General features: G+C 40.9%; 2 protein-coding genes across 8 annotated transcripts in view; both read right to left on the bottom strand.

The window, feature by feature from the left end:
- Positions 1-2,947, bottom strand: part of LOC101953884 (collagen alpha-6(VI) chain) — a 298,199-nt gene extending 295,252 nt beyond the window's left edge. The window contains exon 1 of the mRNA XM_065583600.1: positions 2,802-2,947. The gene's annotated coding sequence lies outside the window, so the exon portion shown is untranslated. The remainder of the gene's footprint in view (positions 1-2,801) is intronic.
- Positions 1-21,935, bottom strand: part of LOC101953593 (collagen alpha-6(VI) chain-like) — a 268,888-nt gene that overhangs the window by 113,969 nt on the left and 132,984 nt on the right. The window lies entirely within an intron of this gene.

The following is a 21,935-nucleotide window of genomic DNA, read 5'->3' as shown; positions in this document are numbered from 1 at the left end:
ATTACTTGCATCTGAAGAAGTGAGGTTCTTACCCACGAAAGCTTATGCTCCCAATACTTCTGTTAGTCTCTAAAGTGCCACAAGACCCTCTGTTGCTGTAAACAAACTTGTTTGTCTGAGCTTTTGGCTGAACAAGAAGTAGGACTGAATAGACTTGCAGGCTCTAAAATTTTACGTTTTATTTTTGAATGCAGTTTTTTGTACATAATTCAACATTTATAAGTTCAACTTTCATGATAAAGAGATTGCACTACAGGACTTGTATTACTTGAATTGAAAAATATTTTTTTTGTTTTTTTTTACAGTGCAAATATGTGTAATAAAAAATAAATATAAAGTGAGCGCTGTACACTTTGTATTCTGTGTTGTAATTGAAATCAATATATTTGAAAATGTAGAAAACATCCAAAAATATTTAAATAAATGGTATTCTATTATTGTTTAACAATGCAATTAATTACATGATTAATCACGATTAATTTTTTTAAGCGCTTGACAGCCCTAATTAAATTCTATTTTCCTGAACTTGCTGCCGACCGTGATTAAAACTGCAGGTTGCCCACCACTGTTCTAGTGCAGTAATTTCTCAAATATAAATTACTACTATGCCTCAGTATCTTCAAGTGAGAGCATAAATAGAAAAACGATGTGATTATAAATAAGACAAACCTAGGGAATTCTTCATAAGCTGTATGTTAAGTTGATTTGTAGAAGTAAAATATTAAAAAATAATAAATGCTGGAGGTTTGTGTAATATCCAGGTCAGAATAAGAATGAAATTATCTTGGGGATATTAGATTTGCAAAGGATGGAATACCTTCATTTGCAAACCAGCATCTTTTAATATACAAAAAGTACAGTGTGGGGGGGGGGGTTGTCTATAAGCGAGGACTGGGCTGCCTCCCAAGGTCTGTGAGAGTGAGGGATCATTTACCAGGATAGGTAATGCGCTGGATAATGCGCTGGATGATCCCTCACTCTCACAGACCTTGGGAGGCAGGCCAGTCCTCGCTTACAGACAACCCCGCAACCTGAAGCAAATATTCACTAGCAACTACACACCACACCACAGAAACACCAACCCAGGAACCAATCCCTGTAGCAAACCTCGTTGCCTACTCTGTCCCCATATCTACTCTGGCGACACCATCACAGGACCCAACCACATCAGCCACACCATCAAGGGCTCATTCACCTGCACATCCACTAATGTTATATATGCCATCATGTGCCAGCAATGCCCCTCTGCCATGTACATTGGCCAAACCGGACAGTCCCTCCGCAAAAGAATAAATAGACACAAATCGGACATCAGGAATGGTAACATACATAAGCCGGTAAGTGAACACTTCAATCTCCCTGGTCATTCTATTACAGATTTAAAAGTCACTATCATTGAACAAAAAAACTTCAGAAACAGACTTCAAAGAGAAACAGCAGAACTAAAATTCATTTGCAAATTTAACACCATTAATCTGGGCTTGAACAGGGACTGGGAATGGCTGGCTCATTACAGAAGCAGCTTTTCCTCTCCTGGAATTGACACCTCCTCATCTATTATTGGGAGTGGACTACATCTACCCTGATTGAGTTGGCCTTGTCAACACTGGTTCTCCACTTGCGAAGTAACTCCCTGGTCTCCATGTGTCAGTATATAATGCCTGCATCTGTAACTTTCACTATGCATCTGAAGAAACGAGGGTTTTACTCACGAAAGCTTATGCCCAAATAAATCTCTTAGTCTTTAAGGTGCCACCAGACTCCTTGTTGTTTTTTTCCAAAATTTTAAGAACATTGAAATAAGATATGAAGGGAAAAGCCTCTGGCATTCATTGCCACTTTCTCATACCCTTCAACATCATCAGTAACTCTTTCACTTCCAGCTGTAGTAAATACTGAAAAGCCATTTGTACCCCAATTTTAGCAAACTTGTGCTCTGCCACAAAATCTTAGTTTCAACCTCATACACTTTTATATCAAGAAACTGGCACATCTGACTTTCATACAGTCCGTATACATGTAACATCATTCCACCTTAGCATCGCACAGGTTGATTTTTGTGTTAAGAGTGTGAGAATGACTAAGGGGGTACATATGACTTATTGGTATTTGATTGAGAAAGAAGTGGATACCTTATGGAGTGTTAATAATAATGACTATTTCTTATAGAGCACTTATCTGTAAAGCTCAAAGCATGTCACCGTCTTGAATATATTTATCTCCACAACACCCCTATGATGAAGTGTTATCACCCCAGTTTTACAGATGGGAATGTGAGACACAGAGGAGCTAAGTGCCTTGCCCAAGGTCACACAGGAGGTGCACGGCAGAGAAGGAAATTGAAGCAGGGTCTCCTACATCTTACGCTAGTGCCCGAGCCACTGGACCATCCTTCCCCTTTAGTATAGTTGTGGACAAAAAAAAAAAAAGTAAAACATTTATCTGGCATTAGGGTTGTGCAAATGTATCAGTAATTTAAGAGTCTAAAACATTACAAGAACGTTGTAATTATCTTAAAAACAAGCATTGAATACTCAGGAAATTCAGAATTAAAAAGTTAAACTTAAATATCTATACACGCATTGGCTATATATAATGATATAAATAAGGGGGCAGAGAGAAAAAGATTATACTGAGATATATATATATAGAAGAGATTTTAGAGAAAAATCTATATATTACCAAAACTTCAGAGTGAAAATTTCAGACTAACAGTATATTTAAATGCAAAACCTGCCACAGAGTGAAATGTAATTTTGTAGCTTTCCTTGGTAATGCAGAAAACAGCTTGTGATACTTACCACATAAAGGGAAGATGTTTATCAGCTCAAAACTTTAGACCCTCCAAAGTGGCTCAGGAAAGACTGAACCCCTTTTAAAAGCAACTCTATCAGTAGTTTGCCAAAAAAGCCCTCCCATGATGACAATTAAAATATGTATCTTTATAAGGCTTCCAAACCACCAGAAATAATCCCCTCCCCTCTCCTCACACAGTGAAGAAGGTTGGTCTTCAGTGCTGAGTTTACTGCCAGCAGCAGCAGCAGCTGTGAGGGTGAAGTTCAAGGGCTTCGTCACTCTCCTGGTTTCTTACTAAACTGATTTTCACTTTGAGCATCAGTCATTCCTGTAAATTCTGCAGCTGAGGGCTGGGTAGCAGCCTTGGGCAAGGTTTTTTTTTCTCAGAAGCTTTTAGAAAGGGTGCTGATGTTTTCTTAATTTATCTATATTAATTGCTTCCCATGCTTCCTATCACAAGTTCTTTTTACTGCCAGGATAATGAGGTGACCCTCATCCCTCTTTAGGGAGTAATGCTGCAAAGATGCAGAAACACAGGCTTACACATCTACCAATGTGATATATGCCATCATGTGCCAGAAATGCCCCTCTGCCATGTACATTGGCCGAACCGGACAGTCTCTATGCAAAAGAATAAATGGACACAAATCTGACATCAGGAATCATAACATTCAAAAACCAGTAGGAGAACACTTCAATCTCTCTGGTCACTCAGTAACAGACCTAAAAGTGGCAATTCTTCAACAAAAAAAACTTCAAAAATAGACTCCAACATGGAGCTGCAGCACTGGAATTAATTTGCAAACTGGATACCATCAGATTAGACCTGAATAAAGACTGGGAGTGGTTGGGTCATTACAAAACCTAAACTTAATTTCCCCATTACTAATTTCTCCCTACTGTTATTCAGACCTTCTTGTCAACTGTCTGTAATGGGCCACTCTCTTACCACTTGAAAAGTTATTTTTCCTCCCTTGGTATCCTGCTGTTAATTGATTTATCTCATTAGACTGATCTCACACTTGGTAAAGCAACCCCCATCCTTTCATGTATTTATACCTGCTCCTTTATTTTTCACTTCATGCATCTGATGAATTGGGTTCTAGCCCACGAAAGCTTATAACCAAATCAATGTTAGTCTCTAAGGTACCACAAGGAACTCCTCGTTGTTTTTGCTGATACAGACTAACACGGCTACCACTCTGAAACAGGCTTAACGATGTACCAAGTGAATTTTCTGCCCCAGCTGACTCACTCATTTTTTGGACTGCTCACAAAGGGCTAATTAGCTGGAAAGCACTTTCCTGCTTTCTTCCAACTTTTATTTGTAACTTATATAAACAACAGTCCATCCTGCTGGACCACAGAAATTCCTTGGAAACTGATAGCCATGATCTATTGTATATTCTAGTAATAATAATTTTAAAGAGAAAGTTTCCCACATATAGAGTGAGGAAATGGCCATTTAAAAAGTGGGTAGACAGATAGATAATGCAGTATACTTTACAGTTGCATCCCATGCATGGCATTTTTAAATTGAGTGCTATTGAAAGGTATGGAATTGGCAGCCCTGGGAGACTGAAATCATTTATTCACAAAACAGGTTAACTAAGGGCAGCAGCAGTGTAAGCTACACCGCCCTGCTACAACATACTTCTGGTGCCCCAAACCTAAGCTGGAATTTAGGACGAGGCGGAGTGTGACGCACTAGTTGACAACAGTGGATAACAAAAGCCAAAACTAGACGTTTATTTAAAAGTGAATGTGCCCTAAGTTGATAAATAGGCTTGGAAAGAGGAGATTTTTTAATCAGTAACTTGTTCAACATTGAATTTATCGCACACACACACACACAAACCCACAAAAAATATTTCCACTGATAATAATCAAAATGCACAGATAGGCAAAGTAAGAAAAATGCTGCTTGAGAACTTCTTAGAGTTTGATTTAAGGTTATTTACTTGTATATTTTGACATATGGTGTTGAAAATTTGCATTTTAATGGTTATAAAGCTTTAATTTTTTCAAGATGTACTGTCGTTAAATAATTGTCTGACCCCTCCCACTGTCTTACCCTCCCCCCTAATTTTCTGCAACTGTGAAAATTTAAATCAATACACACTGAAAAAAAAATGCTTAAAAGCCATATATAGTAAAAGCTCTGTTAACTGGCGCTTTATCAACCAGAAAGTTCTATTAACCGGCATTTCTGATATTCCCCAATACAAATCTTCAGTCTAGTAACTAGTACACTGCCCAGGAGGTTATGCAATTGCCCATTCTGCACTCTGCTTTTAAGCAAAAGAGGCAGAAGACAAGTAAGCAAGCTGATATCAGGGATTTATTCAAAAAAGCAGCTTCCAGGGTGTGTCATAGGGTCATTACAGATTCAATCCAATCTCCTACACCTTCTACATGATAATTGATGTTGTTGATGATGATCCTGAGGCACTGAAAGAGCCTGAAGTGCCTTCTGAATCACCAAAGAAAGATTAAATTATGTTCAGTAGAGTTTTAGTGTTAAGTGTATTTTTAGTGATGTGGGTGCACGCCATGCGCTGCCCATAGTGATATGTAGTGTCACACGATAACCTACTGTATAGCAAACTTTACCTGCATACACCTAACTGCTTCAAGAAACCAACCACTCTGCAGTGCAGTACTACTACCGGATTGGTGAGTACCTGTATACTGTTTTATACTTTATTCATTGTATTGTATTCTAATTCTTTGAAAATTGGTATCCCATTGGTAAGTATAACTCATAGTTAACCGGAATTTTTGACTAACCGGCACCCTCTATTCCCCCAACATGCCGGATAACAAAGCTTTTACTGTATTTGCGCAACTGTGAACATTTAAATAAACAAACATAAAAACATACTTAAAAATAAACACTATCAGTCAAAATTATAAAAAAAATGAAAATCAAATTCTACCAAGCCTACTGCTGAGGCAGTCTGTCATGGGATTGTAGGACCTTCTGGATATTTTTCTTTTGATTATTTTATTTTTTTTTAATAACAAATCGTGCAGCCATAACTTGAAATTGTCACTTTGCAGGGGCACGATGTTGGTGAAGAGGTAACCAGCACTTGGACGGAAGGGGACTGAGCTAGAACTGGTAGAAACCCCTGTTCTTCCTGTGGAAAAAAAATTCAAACAAACTTTTAATTTTAAATCTTTTGTGAGAAATTTTCAAAATGGTTCAGATCAAAATTTCTGTTTTGTTTAGATTCTAATTGAACTTTTTGTTTTGATTCACGTCAGAAATTTTGTTTTAAATAATTTTTTTATATGAAAATTTTAAATGTTTACCCCCCCACACACACTTTTCCAGCCCTTCTTCTTTTTTGCCACTGAATGCAATGAAATGAATGAATGTTGTCTAGGGGTTTGTTTTGCTTTATTAATTTTTTCCCCTCTCTTTTTTTTTTTTTTCCTTTTTCCACTAAAACGTAAGGAAATTTGGAGATGTTACAGAGGGGCAGATTTACAGTGTTTTATTTTTCCTTTTGCCACTCTTAACTTTTTCAAAGCTGGGAGAATTTTTGAAAAATTACACACAGAGGTTCTCAAACTAGGGGTCGTGAGGTTATTATGTGGGGAGTCGCGAGCCGTCAGCCTCCACACCAAACCCCACTTTGCCGCCAGCATTTATAATGGTGTTAAATATATAAAAACATGCTTTTAATTTATAAGGGGGTTCACACTCAGAGGCTTGCTATGTGAAAGTGGTCACCAGTACAAAAGTTTGATAATCACTGAATTAAAGAAAGGGGTGGAAAAAGTGGGGAATACACATGCTGGAAATTATTCATTCTATTGCATTCAGTGGCAAAAATGAAAAGGGGGCAAAGAGGGAAAACAAACACATATTTGAATACAACAAAAAATTCAATTCAAAATTACATGGAAAGTGTCCTTTTGTTTAGAAACTTCCCATACAGTCATTTAAATTAAATTTTCCCCACCAAAAAATGGTTTTTTGACTAAACTATTTTGTGTCAGGAAATTCTTTTGGTCCTTCAGAACTGGCTGCTCTCTCACTGTTCACTGAGGTTGGTGTGGGAAGGGTTCTCTCCCAACAGTATTGTTTGCTGTAAACAATTTGAGGTAAATCCAGTGCATCTCTCTCAAGGGCTGCTTGGAGGCCTCAGGGAGAAGTACAGCCTGGAGCAGCCCTGTGTCAACCACTCTTGGGAGCTGCCTCAGAGCGCAGGTTGTTCCCTGCTATCACCTCTGAGCTCCTCCTGGAGTTTTTCCCTGTCATGCAAAAAAGGGAGGGCCAGGGCTGCAAGCAAACCTCTCAAGCCGCCAATATTTGGCACAAGCCATCAAAATACATGACAAATGACCAACGTGTGGAACACCTGGGCTTTTTTGCCCACTGTGCAGCAAGTGATGGATTATAATGTCTTTTAGCCATAAAACCTGATTTTTAGGGATCTTTTCTCATTAGCTGAATTAAATTGCAAAACTGGCTTATTTGGACTCAGACAGTGAAAAAACATCCCCCAAAACAGGTTTTATACTTAAGAACCATTGTAATCCATCAGTTATAGCACAATTCACAACCAAAGAGCCCCTTTACTCTATCCATGTCCTTCTCACAAACAGTATCCTTTGCCTCCCGCCCCCCTCCTCTCCCCAGTCCTATTTTTCCCTTTGTTCTCCTTGTTGCCTGTTGTTGCCTCCTGTTCTCCCCCACTCCCTTACTTTTGCTCTCCATCACCAACCCCTAAAAGAGCCAGGAAACTACCTGGAAATGCTCCAGGGAGCAGCAGCAACAGTAAAGGCAGCAGTCGCTCAGTTCCTCTTCAGACTTCCTTGCTCCTCCTCTCAGCCTGTGGGCTTGCCTCAGGCAGCGACAGTGGTTGTGGAGGGCAGCTCCATCAGACTCCTCATAGTTTCCTAACACTCACCCATGGCCACCACCACCACAATCTCATTTCCAGCTCCTTCATGTTCTCTTGTCCCTACCTGGTCCCCACATGGTGACTAAGGAGTCACCGTGACTTCCCTGAGGGAAACCTGGATTCAGTCCCCTGGGAAACAATCAGAGATGGTGGCCATCTTTAATGGGGGCAACATCACTTTGATGTGTAAAGGCTGTAGGAAAATGGCAGCCACCATGCTGAGGGCAGTCAGTCCCACTGATAGCAATTGGAGTTAGTGGCCATTTTGGATTAGGACAAAATGTCACTGGTCTGAAGGCAGAAATACACTGTTGCTAACTTGAGTGATGTTATCAGTATTGTCAACCGCAAAAGTTCAAAAAGTTAGGAATTAGACTCCAAAATACCATTAGCTGGGCCTGTAGGAATATAGACCCATGTTAGGCCTGAGTGAACGATGGTCTTAAATTGAGTTTGGATATTAGCATGAACAATAGGCCCGAAGCATGTGAGCAAAAAGAAAAAAGAAATCATGAGAAAGGAGGGTTATTTGTGTTAAACGTATAGTGACTCTTTGGAAAAGCAGCATTATCTTATTGAAGGTTTGAGCTGAAGTAATACAAATAAAGAAAACATGGTTAATTGGGCACCAGGTGCAGTAAATAATTGGTTATATGTTTGTTTGTTTAATTTATTATAGAGAAAGGCATAGCATAGTAGTTAGGGGGAAATATGGCAAAGTGAGATAAGGAAAAAAACAAACCTTGAAGAGAGCAGAGTGCAGCCCTAACGTGATTCAGCTGGCTTTAAATAAGGTCCAATAACCAGCAGTGACATCACATGTTTGTTATTGTGTGTAAAATGGAAGGTATCCTAGCCATTCTTTGTCAGGCCTTTTCTTACCTGCTCTAGAGTTATGCCATGATGGGAAGGTACCTCCTGATCCTGTTGTAAATATGTTGGCCAATGCTTATAACTGTATTGTTGCTATGGATATAGAATATAAAGGTGTAAATACTTAAGCTGATATTTTGGATGTAACCAACACCATGTGGCCTTTGACTAACAAAGGAATGCTTGTGTGGAATCTGAGTCATGGTAAACTTTAATACAATTATTAGGAAAATTATTTCCAACAAGACTAGGGTTGCCAATTTTGGCTGTCTGTATTCCTGGAGGTTTCATCACATGATTAATCTTTAATTCTGGGAGACTCCAGGACAGTCCTGGAGGGTTGGCAACTCTGAACAAGGCCCAAAATCATGACTTCTTTTAAAGATTAGGTTGTGTTGTTTAGTCTGTCTTTTGACTTGTGAATCACTCTGTGTGACAGTTAGTGATCCCAGCTCTCCCAAACATAGCACATAAGGTGATATTGGCCTCTGATGTGAAGCTTTAGCTGCTGCCTGATGGTGCGGAGCTTCTAGTTTCTTCCCCAAAAACCAACATTCTCATTGATTTTTCTTCTCTGTTCCCTGCCCCACATCTGTCCATCCCTCAACTAATTATACTCCCCGCAACCCCTACATCAACTTTAGGTCCCCAATGCCACATCTGCCTCTTGCCTCTCCCAATGTATCTCTTGTCCCTCTAGTGGTTCATCGTGTCCCTCTCCAAGGCAGGGGCGTGGTGCAGCTGCTGCAGGGTCCCCTTCTCTGCTTCCCAATCCTGGGGGGAGGGTGGGCACCTCCAGCAGTTCTCTCCTCCTCCCAGGCCACCCCAATGAGAATATCATCAGCTGCTCCCTCTTCTGCTTCCCTCCCCAAAAATCTCCTGGCTACTCTCCAGGATAGGGAAGACAGCTCTGCCAGCCTCCTGTGCTAGCCCTGATTGGGGGAGGGCAGCCAATCAGAGGGGATTTTGCCCCGGAGCCAGCTGGAAACCCCATGAGAGCTGCTCCTTCTCCTGTCATATTGAGACTGGCTCCAGCAACAGACAAAAATCATATTACTCATAGTGAAATCACAAGAATTGGCAATCCTGTATTAATGTGTGTCTCACAATATTTATTGTTTGACTTAAAGTCCCAGCTGCTTTAATCACGTAATCAAATGATTGCATGAGAATCTCACTTAAAAAAAAAATAAAGCTGAGTTTCTAGCCCTCATGGCCGTGGAGAAAAGTTCACTGCCGCTGCTCCAATATTGGAAAGACAATACATAAAATTAAAAAAGAACCTCACAATTTTTGGAGCTTGACTCATGACTTTTGACCCACAAAGGCTGGCAGTTCTGTAAATCAGAAATTCATCAGAACCATTAGCAAAACCAAATATTGAGAGACTCTCAAAACATAGCTAGAATTGGGAATACTGGAGGTGGGCTGTACGAGGATCTCAGAACTGCTATAGGAGCCTAATCCACAGCCTGCTGAAATCAATGGGACTCTTTCCATTGATCCAAAACACGGAAACCAGCCCCTGTATGAGGAGCATTGTGCATTCTGAGGCAGCTCCAGCACCTTCTCCCATCTCCTTCCTGTATCCCCACCAGCCAGCAACTCTCCCACAATCGCCAGCACTTCCCCTGCCTCCCCTTTTCTCCTCGCCAGGCAGCTGTGACGTGAAGAGTATGGATGACTAACTGCAGCCTTGCAAAATCCTCACTAAAGTTTTCTGGATCAAACAGGCGGAGCTAGTCATTTTTATTTGGGGTTGGCAAACTTTGGTGACAATTTAGCAAAGCTGATATGATCTCTCTTTATGTTTGGGAGGTAAATGGTAGAGGGCACTGGCGCCACTTCAGACTGCAGGTGGTTCTTCTTACATAGCAACTCTGAGACCCTCTCACAGCCCTACCTTCCCTTTGTGTGTGTGTGTGTGTGTGTGTGTGTGTGTGTACTTTACTTTTTTTTTTTAAATGTACTTTCACATGTTTTCTTAGTTTTTATGCAAATTAAGCTAAACCACCAAATTTGAAACCAATGCGAACTACACAGATAAAGCAGAGGACAAAATTTAACTTTCATTCTGCAAAACTGCCTCTTCTCACACTTTAGATAACTAAAGTGGATTGTGGGTAAAGCTCATCTGTGCAGGAGACAGAACTTTCTCAGTGGCTGGTCTGAGACAGTGGAATGAACTCTCACAGGAACTAAGGACCTCACAGATCTCACCACTTCTGCTCCAAGCGCAAGACCCTTATCTTTGCCCTTGCCTTCTTTAACAAACACATAACATGTATGTTAAAACAAACAAACAAACCAAACCCTACCAAAACAAGACACTCCCTGCACACACTTCTACCGCGGAGGAGAGAATGAGAAAACAAACAACATGGCACAGATGTTAGTCAAGTTGTGCTATACACTACTGGAAGGCACTTAGATACTATAGCGATGAGCACGACAGAAGAACTGATATAAAATAGCCTTTGAAGCCTAAAGAGCTATGGACTTACAGTGACAAGTGACCCATTGCACCAGTAGTTCTGCTTTTTGTGACCTGATACTGAGCTTTCTTTTCCTGATATGAAAGTGCCCTCTGACACACTGCTCATTTATATGCAGCAGCTTCTGCTAGGGCAGCCAATGAAGTATCAATTTCAGGAATAGGAACTGGGGGGATGACGGGGAGAGCAGAACTTCCCATAAGCTATGATGTTGAAGGAAACTGTGTTCCCTGACTCCCCTGCACAGGCAGAAGTTCTCAATTTAACGTTTAGAGTACAATCACTTCCAGGCTTTTAAGTTTCTGACCACAGCAACTGTTCTATCTCCACAGCAAAATATCTGTTAGTGAGTTTATTTTGTAGAAAGATCCTGCCTGCTTTGTTGTTCAAATGTGAACAGCATGGCTATCTGAGACTGTGAAAACATCTCCTTTTGGCTAACAGCATTAAGACCTCTAAAAGTTCATTGGCACTGGGAGCAACCATTTAATCTCTATATTAGTAATGAGTTCTTTGTTGTTATCTCTATTGAAATATTTCCTGCAGGCCCCAAATGACCCCATTATACTAGGCACAGTACACACACACACACACGAGTTTGAGACAAGATGTAACTGCAAGTATGACAACCAAAAGCAAGAGAGGAAGGACAAGAATAACTATCACAGGTATTTAAGCGAGCTGTTGCACAACAAGTATTTTGTTAGTTTTTTTATTCTTAATTTATTTTAACTAAATAAAATCCTATATTCCCAACTGGCGCACAAACCATCGTCACTGGCTGATTTTTTGTAGGCATCGTAGCAGGGATAGGTTGTGAGAAGAATTTGAAGGAGGGGAGAGTAGTGGCAGTAGGAATTAATTCAGGAAGGAGTTCTCTTTGCTAGTGGTGCCGTGGAAGAAGGTACAGGGATGGCTGTGGAAAAACTGACAAACAGAAAGATGAGGTTTGCATTGTTGGCAGAGTGGGAGAGGCAGGAGACGACAAGATAAGAGAGAAAAAGAGCAGGATAGGTAGGGCGAGGTAGAGCTGTGAGACACCTTAAGAGTGAGGGCAAGAAGCATGAACTTCATGTAGTAAAACAGAAAGAAAGTGGGGAGTGATGTGGGGAGACAGATGAGTTAAGAAGCTGATTCTAAGAGCTAAGTGGACTTGCATAGCTGTCTTTTTTTCTTATAAGAGAAATCTACATGTATTAGATTTGTATTAAATATACAATATATTGGCCAGTGTATTAAAGCTGGCCAATATATCTGGCAAACTGAATGGCCAGAAGAGATGCAGAAAGGAAATGATACTCAGTAGGCTAACCTTTTGATGAATAGAGTTCCTTTACCTTTAGAGATTTTATGTAAATTTGGGTTACAGAGCCAAATACTATAGTCAGAGTCAGAAAAAACACATGGGTCAAGCTGCCTGACCTCCTGTCTCTTGCAGCATTATTCCTTCCAGTACATCCTGGCCCCAGTGCAGTCAATGAGAGACTTGATTTCAAAGGTTGACTTCAATGAACCCAGGATTCAGTCCAGTACTACTTTATTTATTTTTAAATAACTCACTCTTTTTTATTTAGGAAGTTTTAACCAGTTTGCAAATCATTACCATGTAAATATCTGAGATAAAACAATAATCTTTACAATATTGAACTTTTTTGTTTTGCCTTTTGGAAACTTTACGCTGTAATACAATCAACTCTGTTTTACAGGTGTTATATTACAAAGTGAGCCTCTGTACATCGTGTTGGATATGTTGTTTCTAGTGAATTTATTGAATTGAGTGAAAGTACTGATTATATGAGCATATGTTATATTTTCTACAGAATCCTTGCAGCATTCACTGCACAGGATGGACAGTGAATAAGTCAGGTCTGCATGTCAAATGAAACTCTTGGACCCCTGCATTACTCAGTGTAGAAATTGTAAGGTATGTGTGCAAGTGAGTGAGAGGGCTACAAGAAAAAGAACAGTAGTGTTAAGGCACTGAACTGGGACTCAGGCAAACCTCTCTCTGGCTCTGCTACAGACTTCATGTGCGATGTTGGGCAAGTCACTTACACTAAAATTTCCCAGTGTAAGACAATGGATGCTTAGCACCTCTGAAAAATCAGGCTTTACATGTCTCTAGCTGAGTGCTCAAAAAGCGAGGAACACACCATATCCAACACACCTTGGATAGAATCCAGTTTTTCCCTAATTCTAACTGATGTGCAAAGAATTTAGAGGAAAAGTCTTTGTGGGGTTATGTGAGGTAACTTCTCACTTTCTAGTATACTCACCTTTTCCCTGCTCATAGCATGATAAATGTGCCCCTCCAAAATCAGTCAAATTTCAATTTTTGCACACGCCCCTACACACATTCTCACACACACAATGTTGGCCCAAATCCTACCTACCTTACTCATGTAAAAAGTCTCTGACTTCAAAGGGGCTACTCACAAGGGTAAGGTGTGCAGGAATGGTAGCCCTATTCTTAAAGTGTACTGAAGATCAAAGCCTGATCCCACTGAAGCCAATGGTTTAAACTCCCGCTAACTTCAGTGGTAATTCTGGTAAAATTTAATTTTCCTTTTGAAGCAAACATACAGATAAAAAATAAACATTTTTACAAGCCCTTTTTGCATGCTACATTGGGAACAACATAATTCCAGGTTCAAGAGTTTAATCCAGGGAGTTTTCGGCAATGTGAACAACGGTACAGTAGAATGGTATTTTGATGGGCTCACCACTCCCTCAAGTTCTTTAGCTTTGTGGTTAAAATGACATAATGGCACATGCCCACTTCTTGTTACATATTTTCTCTATGCACCAGCCCTCTTCTGAAGTGTTGTACATGTATAATAAACCTGGATGTGTGTAGTATTTTCTCTTTTTCATGACCATTTTCAATTGCATTAGTAAGAAATTTAATATAGTGTGGTATATAAAAATCTCATTCAGTTATTTTTCATAACAGAGTTGTATTAAAATCCAATTATTGGATTAGTGGGATTGATGTAGCTCTGAAACTTAAGATTTTGTTTTTTGTAATGTACGTTTACATTTTTAGGAGTATGCCCATCTGCAAGGACATCTGCCATTTCATGAGGAAGAATTGACAATGTATGTTAAAGAGGAGAGACACACACTGTGCTCTTTGATAAAGACATTAGTTTGTTTTATACTTATTATTTTAGGTTAAGGGAAACTACCTTCAGAAACGCATTATATGGTTTCTGTGTGTATGGAAAAGCATGACAGGGAGCAAAAACCCCTTCTTACTATCTTTACACAGCATAGTTTATATCTGCAAAAGCAGTATGGAAAGTAAAGTCTCATTGAAACACACACAATTCTTGCAGCACAGTTTAGTAATTGAAATAAAAGTGTTACACAAAGAGCTTGTTCCACACTTCTTACTGACCAGCAAGAAGCCCAACTGAACTGAAGAATGAGACAGACCGTGGTTCCTCAAGAACCTGAGCCTAAGGCGTCCCATCATGCAGCCTTATTAACAATAGAAAGTAGCCTTAGTGAACAGTTCATGAACAACCCACACACAGAAATTTGTTCATGTAAGCTATTCAGCAAATATTTATCAATAATGAATATATTGGCAGAAATCAGGATTGATATGCAAACAGTTCACAAACAGCAAAAGGGATAAACTTATCAGATAATTTATTTGCAACAAATAATTCAAACACCTGTACAGACTACCAGGACAGAAAGTGCACTTAAAACTACAGATTTCCTGTGTGAAGCAGGCATGTGCTTTAAGGAATGTAAACAATATGAATCTGATTCTCCACTATCTTGTGCTTTACATAGTCATTTACACCTATGTAGTGAGGGCCAAGTGGGTGTAACAGAATATTATTACACACTTACACAAGTGGGAGCATTTTATAATCACTTTGCACAGGTACCAATGACTACCCAAGGTGCAAGAAAATGGTGACACTGGTCTAAAAACTTTCCAGTGGCCTGTGGCACATGAGACAGACAGGACCATGGACAAGGAACTTCAGCTGCTGCTGCCTAACTAGTTAATCAACCATGTCAAGAGAAAATGTGTGTGTTTATGCAAGCACAGGACTGGAAGTATGGGCCCCTATGCAGATCATGTTGCTGCTCTACATTTCCTCCGAACTCTGCTACGGCACCTCAGGCACCACTTGCAACACCCCTGCCATGTCTGTGCTTAGCTAGTTCCTGAGCAGAGATCATCCATTAGGCCAAATCATGTGGTGCTTGTTTGCGTGACTGAATTGGACGACCCCAACGTGCACTTTTTCTGTGCCAGTATCAGATTTGTTCACCAGTTCTCTCATGACATTTTTCATTTTCATAAAGTTATTTGGTCCTATGCTCCAGAACTGTTCACTAGGAACATGAAGTCAGCTTTCATTTCTCTGCAGGCTACAGAAGGAAAAAAATTGGTATAAAACAACCCGGGGAGGGGAGGAGAGGGGAGGCATCAGGAATGAGAGAAGGGGTTGGATGGAGCAGCGGGGGGTCCGGGGGTGGTCAGGAGAGAGAGAGAGGAGAGGGCAGAGAGAGACAGACACACACTGTGTGTGTGAGAGAGAGAGATGTGCATTGCCCCTTTAATCACGCTGACGCCACTGTAAGTAGACTTCCTTTTTAAATAGATCAGCAAGTTGAGACAGCAGCTTCTGCCAGCAAGTACCCTCTGTCCTGTGTCCTATGGAGATGGGGTAAAGGAGTGGGGGGGCAGGATTGGGGGGATGGGGAGACTCTGACATTAGCACTCCTCTTTTCCCCCCACCCTGCCTTGTAAAGGAAGCTCCCGGGAGCAGCTCCAAGGCAGAGGGCAGAAGCAGCACACGGCAGTGGGGGGAGGGACAGCTGAACTGCCGGCAATTGATAGCCTGCTGGGCAGCTGCCACACAGGGAACTTAGGGGAGCTGATAGGGGGGCTGCAGGTCCACCCTGGTTCCAAGCCCTCCTCTCCCCCAGCTAGCTCCAACAGGCTGCTCTTTCTGCAAGCAGTGGACAAAGCAGGCAGCTGCCAAACAATGTTATAAGGGAGCATTGTTCAACTTTAAACAAGCATGTTCTCTAATTGATCAGCAACATAACAATGTTAACCAGAACGACATTAAGTGAGGAGTTACTGTACACACTGTGCATGCTTTTAAAGTGTATGAGAAAATACTTGTACATGAAAAAGCACAAAGGGTTTGAAAAGTATGAACAAAGACTAGCTTCCTCATACAGCTGTTATTTATGACAATGTCGGCACATTTGTTTCAGCTATATTGGCGCACCTAATAATTTCAAATTATTATTTATAAGCAAGGTCTGAATGAGCTCTCCCCTGACAGCTAGTGATGAGCCAGTGGTGGGTGGAAAGGCTTCAGGACCAGACTGCATTTACATGAACACAACTACTCTGCTTAGGTATCCAGCAGAGAGAGCTGTGGTGATCAATTTTGGCTGGTGTTGGTTACAAATCACTTAAGTATTAAATGTGGGGGTCATGAAATGTTGTTATTCTTATTGTATGAGTAAAGGGCAGCAGAACTGTGCTTAGCCTGACTGAATGAGGGGGGGGTCTCCCTCAGTGCTTAATTTGTGCTAGGGCTTGCCAGGGCTGAGTCACAGCACCTCTAGGCTTGGCAGTTCATAGCTCTGGGACCCCTGGGCTTGTCCCATCAGTTATGAAAGTAACAAACTTGCTTGAGCCCCGGCACCTCTTTCATTACAAATTAAGCCGTGGTTACCTGCAACTGAACTGCACTCACTAAGCAGGAGGTTTGGATGCCATATCCTAGTGAAAAGGGAGAGAGAGAGAGGGTGGGAGACAAGTATTTTGCTTGGTGGTGTGGGCTCTGCCTATGAGTCACAGGCACTATTTGACCTGCTGCTCTCTCCTGTTTAGAGATAGAGCTGATTAGACTCCATAGAGAGTCTTCTGGTTTTTTTAAGTGACCACTAGAGCTGAAATCACTGATAATCAGGTCTAAGTGCTTAGACCTGCTGTGGGACAGTGTTTCTCTGGAAGAGATAGTCCAGTCTGCACTAGCAGCGAGGTTCCCCCACTGAGAGCTGAAATCACTGAGCTGGGCGGAACCTCAAGAGACCGACTCGCAGAGGTCACAGTTGCAAGTGGCAGCAGAAGGTGACAGTGCAGGGCCATTGGGGACGGAGCGGTAGAGTGAACGGTGGCACGACAAACAACAGCAGCCAGAGCATCGAACTATGTTTTAGGGACTTTGCTATAGAATGCAAGATTTGTGACTGGGAAACTTATATGTTTCCTAGGAGGCCAACATTTTTAAAATGCATTATTTGCCAAGGTCATTCTCTCCTATCATTGCTATGTCGAGGTCATTATCTTGGGGAGTTTCTGCACTAAACTTTTATTATAATTTTATGTAAGATCGGCCATATTGGATCAGACCAATGATCCATCTATCCCAGTTACCTGTCTTCCGACAGTGACTATTCCAGATGCTCCAGCGGGAATGAACAGAAGAGGGAATCACTGCGTGATCCATCCCCTGTCATTCACTCCCAGCTTCTGGTGAACAGAGGCTAGGGACACTCAGAGCATGGTGTTTCATCCCTGCCCATCCTGGATAATAGCCATTGATGGATCTAACCTCCATGAACTTATCTAGTTCCTTGTTGAACCCTGTTATAATTTTGGCTTTCACAACATCCCTGGCACAAAGGTCCACGGGTGACTGTGTGTTGTGTGAAGAAATATTTCCTTTTGTTTGTTTTAAACTTGCTGCCTATTAATTCCATTGGGTGACCCCTGGTTCTTGTGTTATGTGAAGAGGTAAATAACACGTTGTTATTCTTTTTCTCCACACCAATCAAGATTTTCTAAGCCTCTATCATATCCCTTCTTTGTCATCTCTTTTCCAAGCTGAAAAGTCCCAGTCTTTTTAATCTCTCCTCCTTTGGAATCTGTTCCATACCCCTAATCATTTTTTGTTGCCCTTCTCTGTACCTTTTCCAATATATCTTTTTTGAGATGGGGTGACCAGAACTGCACGCAGTATTCAAGGTGTGGGAGTACCATGGATTTATATAGTAAAAGTGGAGGAGCTTGGCACTAAGTATTAAGTCATTGCATATGTTATCATGATGTCTGTGGTAGGCCAATAGATTCAGTCTAGATGTTCAGGTTATAGAAGACACATCAACTGCGTCTGTGACATCTTAGAGTTAAATGTTTGTAAATTAAACCCCAAACAGATGGCTGCTTGTGCATTTGATGGAGCTACAAACTTCTCTAGAAAAAACAGTGGAGTACAAGCTTTGCTCAGAGAGAAGTGTAACCCTAATCTCTCTAATACACACTGCAGAGGCCATTTATTCCAGGTAGCATTAGTACAAGCTGCAGAATCTTCAAAAGACATTGAAAAGCCATACATTTAATGGCTTTTTTATACTTTTTTCCAGCAAGAGTCCAAAAGGACTGAACATCTTGGAAACCAATAGAAGATACATGGGGATTGAAGTTCAAATTAGTCCAACCTGGGAAAACCTGCTGGCTTTCTCATGTGTGATTCGTGGCTGCTGTCTTAAAATTGTAGCTGTTATTACTGGCTTTGGAAAGTATCCACCAAAATAGGACAGATCTAAGTAGTGAGGCTGGTGGACTACTTTTGTTACTAAGTTCAGAGAAGACTATCACCATTCTCTCTCTTGTAAGTCTACTGTTGAAACCACTTGGGTTATTAAACAATGTCATGCAGGCATCTGCTACAACAGTAATAGATCTTTGTCCAGCAATAGAAGCTACCCTTGGATCAATCAGAGATATCCATTGAAAATGTACTGGAAGAAGCAAAGGCTTCAGCCCAGAAGTTGACTAATGAAGGTACTTGTATTGACTCCTTAAGTGAAGAAGACAAGAAGGGTTTGTTAAGCCAGCTAAAAACAAAATACACAGACCTGATTTTTACAAATCTACAATAGTGATTTCTGGATTCTGCTCAACCTCCATGTAGCTTTCACAGATGCCTGTCTTATAAAACAGCTATAGTTGAGTGAAGTGAGGCACTATCAGCAACAGGGCTGCTATGTGATCAGGACAGAATAGAGACTTTTGAACACAGAGTGGAATATCAGATGACGAACGAATGAGGATTTAACTTCAACTTCTTTATCATCACTAATGGTTTGACCCAATCTTTGTGCTATGTTTCCTGGGATGGAAGAAGTAGGAATTCATCTCTTCCTACTCCCAGTCACAACAGCTACAGTTGAGCGTTCTTTTTCCTCATTGCATAGAATTTTGTGATCTGAAAGAAGTTGCCTTCTGCCTGATCATGAGCATATCATGAAGGACTGGAAGTAACGGACCCACAAGAAGACACCAAAGAGTGCAAAATTACAAGAAACCATGAAGGATGTAGATGTGGTGCTTCATAGTAGTCTTGAGTAGCCAACTTAAATTTTTGTGATGATTTTAAAACATGAGTTAAATCTAATAAAATGGTCATGAAACATTTTTCAGTTTTTACTATGGTGCCATACAGCCCACCTTTGCCCTCATGGTCTCAATCCTCATCGGCCCTCACCCTCCCCTGAATATTCCAACACTTCCTCCCCCCCACCTCACCCCCCAATTTCAATTCCTGGGGAAAACACTGATCCCACTTCTAATAGTGGAATTATATTGGTCTAACCAAGGGCATAATTTGCCCTGGGAAGGATAAACTTTAAGGAACAGGCAGAACCTGGTGAAAAGTGAGTTTTGAGACTTTGTTGTGCTAAATAAGGCAAACAGCAGGAAGTTTATAGTCATTCTGAAAAAACAACTCCACCCAAGTGCTCAATGTGCTTTGGGAGTCTAAATAGTTTGTTCTTTTCTGGATGACACTTCATTCAACTACCTTGTTCAAGCACATTTCATATAGCTTTATGTCTTTCATCTTGGACTCTTATATGAATGCAGCCATATTTAAAGGGCTTAGATAGTAGGCCTTCTATTGGCCTCCTGTACAGGAGATAAAGGATCACATTTTAAAATCAATGCAAATTGGATAGGGAGAATTTATCCTGTAAATCTGATGTTCCTTCTGACTCTCAAACTTTGAATTATAGAGTATAAATTAATTTTGACTACCTCTAAGTTCCTAGCGACTTGATACACAAACAAGGCAAAATATTAGAGAAAAGGTTCTGAAGGGAACGAGCTCTCTGCACCCTGACAAGCTATAAAAACAAAAATTAAACAGCATCTTACCCCAACGGAACTGAATCTCCTTCAAAACGCAAACCAAGATATTCCCCTCCCCCATACAGATTGAACCCACTTAAATAGATACACCTGACCTTGCAGCAAGCCCGGAAGGCCAACAGCTCAGGGCTATTTGAGGCCAAGTGGTGAAGCTTGTTTCAGAGCACAGGGCTCTGAAAGGAGATTGCTCTATCACCAGCCGTCTCTCCTTTAAAGTGCTTGGGATACAGTTGAAGTGTCGCCTCTGTGTGCAACTGTGACTGTGTGGCATAATGAGAGGCTGTCTTCTAAATAGGAAGGTCTCAAGCCCTTGAGTGCTTTATAGGCCAACATTAACACCTTAAATTCAATCCTGAAAACAGGCAACCAGTGCCAGTCTTGAAGTCCAGTTTTGGTTCATTTCTTGATATGAGGCTCTCCTCTGATTTATTGATTAAGTGTAACACCCTTTAAGGCTATCAAAGTGGCAGCAGGAAAAGAATCAACAGGGGACAGAGAAGGGATGTGCGACAAGGGAAATAATCACGAGCCATCTGGTTGAAGGAAAATGTTTCCTGAATGTTGGGCACAGGCTCTCTGTTCATTAAACTAAGGCTATGTCTACATTGCCCTGCAGTTTGAAGAGGACTAAGTTAACATGAACTAGGAACCCTTTAGTTCATGTCCTCAGTTTCCTCACGGGGGAGTTCCAGTGCAGCACTCTGGTGTGCATTGCTACTCACACGTCCATATTCCAAACTGCAGACAGTATAGACAAGTCATGACCGCTGCCAGTCCACTTGTTTCTGACCACAGCATCTGTTTGATCTCCATAGCAAAATATTTAGTAATGATATTTTTTTCTAGTAAGACCTAACCTCCCCTATTCAAATGTGAACTCTCCTTGGCTATTTTTCATCTTCAGCCAGCTCAATATATCGGCAATTCACTCCAGTGTAGAGGAAGCTCATGAGAGCTACGCACCACTCAAAATAGGCTTAAATGATGCCTAGGCCTTATGCATGGGTTGAATTTCACCCTCGGAGTAACATTTTGATGAGTAGGGTTCCTTTGTCATTAAAACTTTTGTCAAACTTGGGTTATGGAGCCACATACTGAAACAAAGGCCAGAAAACACACATGTTCTTACCCCTTCCCACCCCCCAGCCGTGCAGTGCTATTCCCTCCATTCTGGCCTCATTAAAATTAATGGGATATGTATAATTTACTTTAATGACCCCGTTATTTAGTGATGTGCCTCTTAATCCAGGAATATGTCACTTGTTTGTTTCCACATTTCCTTTTAATCCAGAACATTTAACTTGTTCTCTTTCGGTCAGTGAAGCCTGGTTACAGTGCTTTGGTTCTAGTTGTAATTGTTCACTTACTTCCAGAGAAAGGTGCTTCACAAGTTCACTGGTCCTAATCATAGTTAGATGAATATCTACATTTGGGCTCACATGATCACATTGGCATAGGCCTGGTCTACACACTGAACTAAAGGTAAACTTTTGTGGGTTTAAACCTCAGAGTATTTACACAGGGGTTGGATTAGTTTACCTAAAGTGGCTTTTAAATAGTTTTTTTTTTAAACTGGTGTAACTTCTGCATTTAGACAGACCCAAATATATGTCCCCAAACGTAACTTACCAAAGTTTTGTATTTCAA

The sequence above is a fragment of the Chrysemys picta genome, chromosome 2 (assembly GCF_011386835.1).
Source record: "Chrysemys picta bellii isolate R12L10 chromosome 2, ASM1138683v2, whole genome shotgun sequence".
Taxonomy (NCBI): domain Eukaryota; kingdom Metazoa; phylum Chordata; order Testudines; family Emydidae; genus Chrysemys; species Chrysemys picta.
This window is presented reverse-complemented; position numbering and strand designations above follow the sequence as displayed.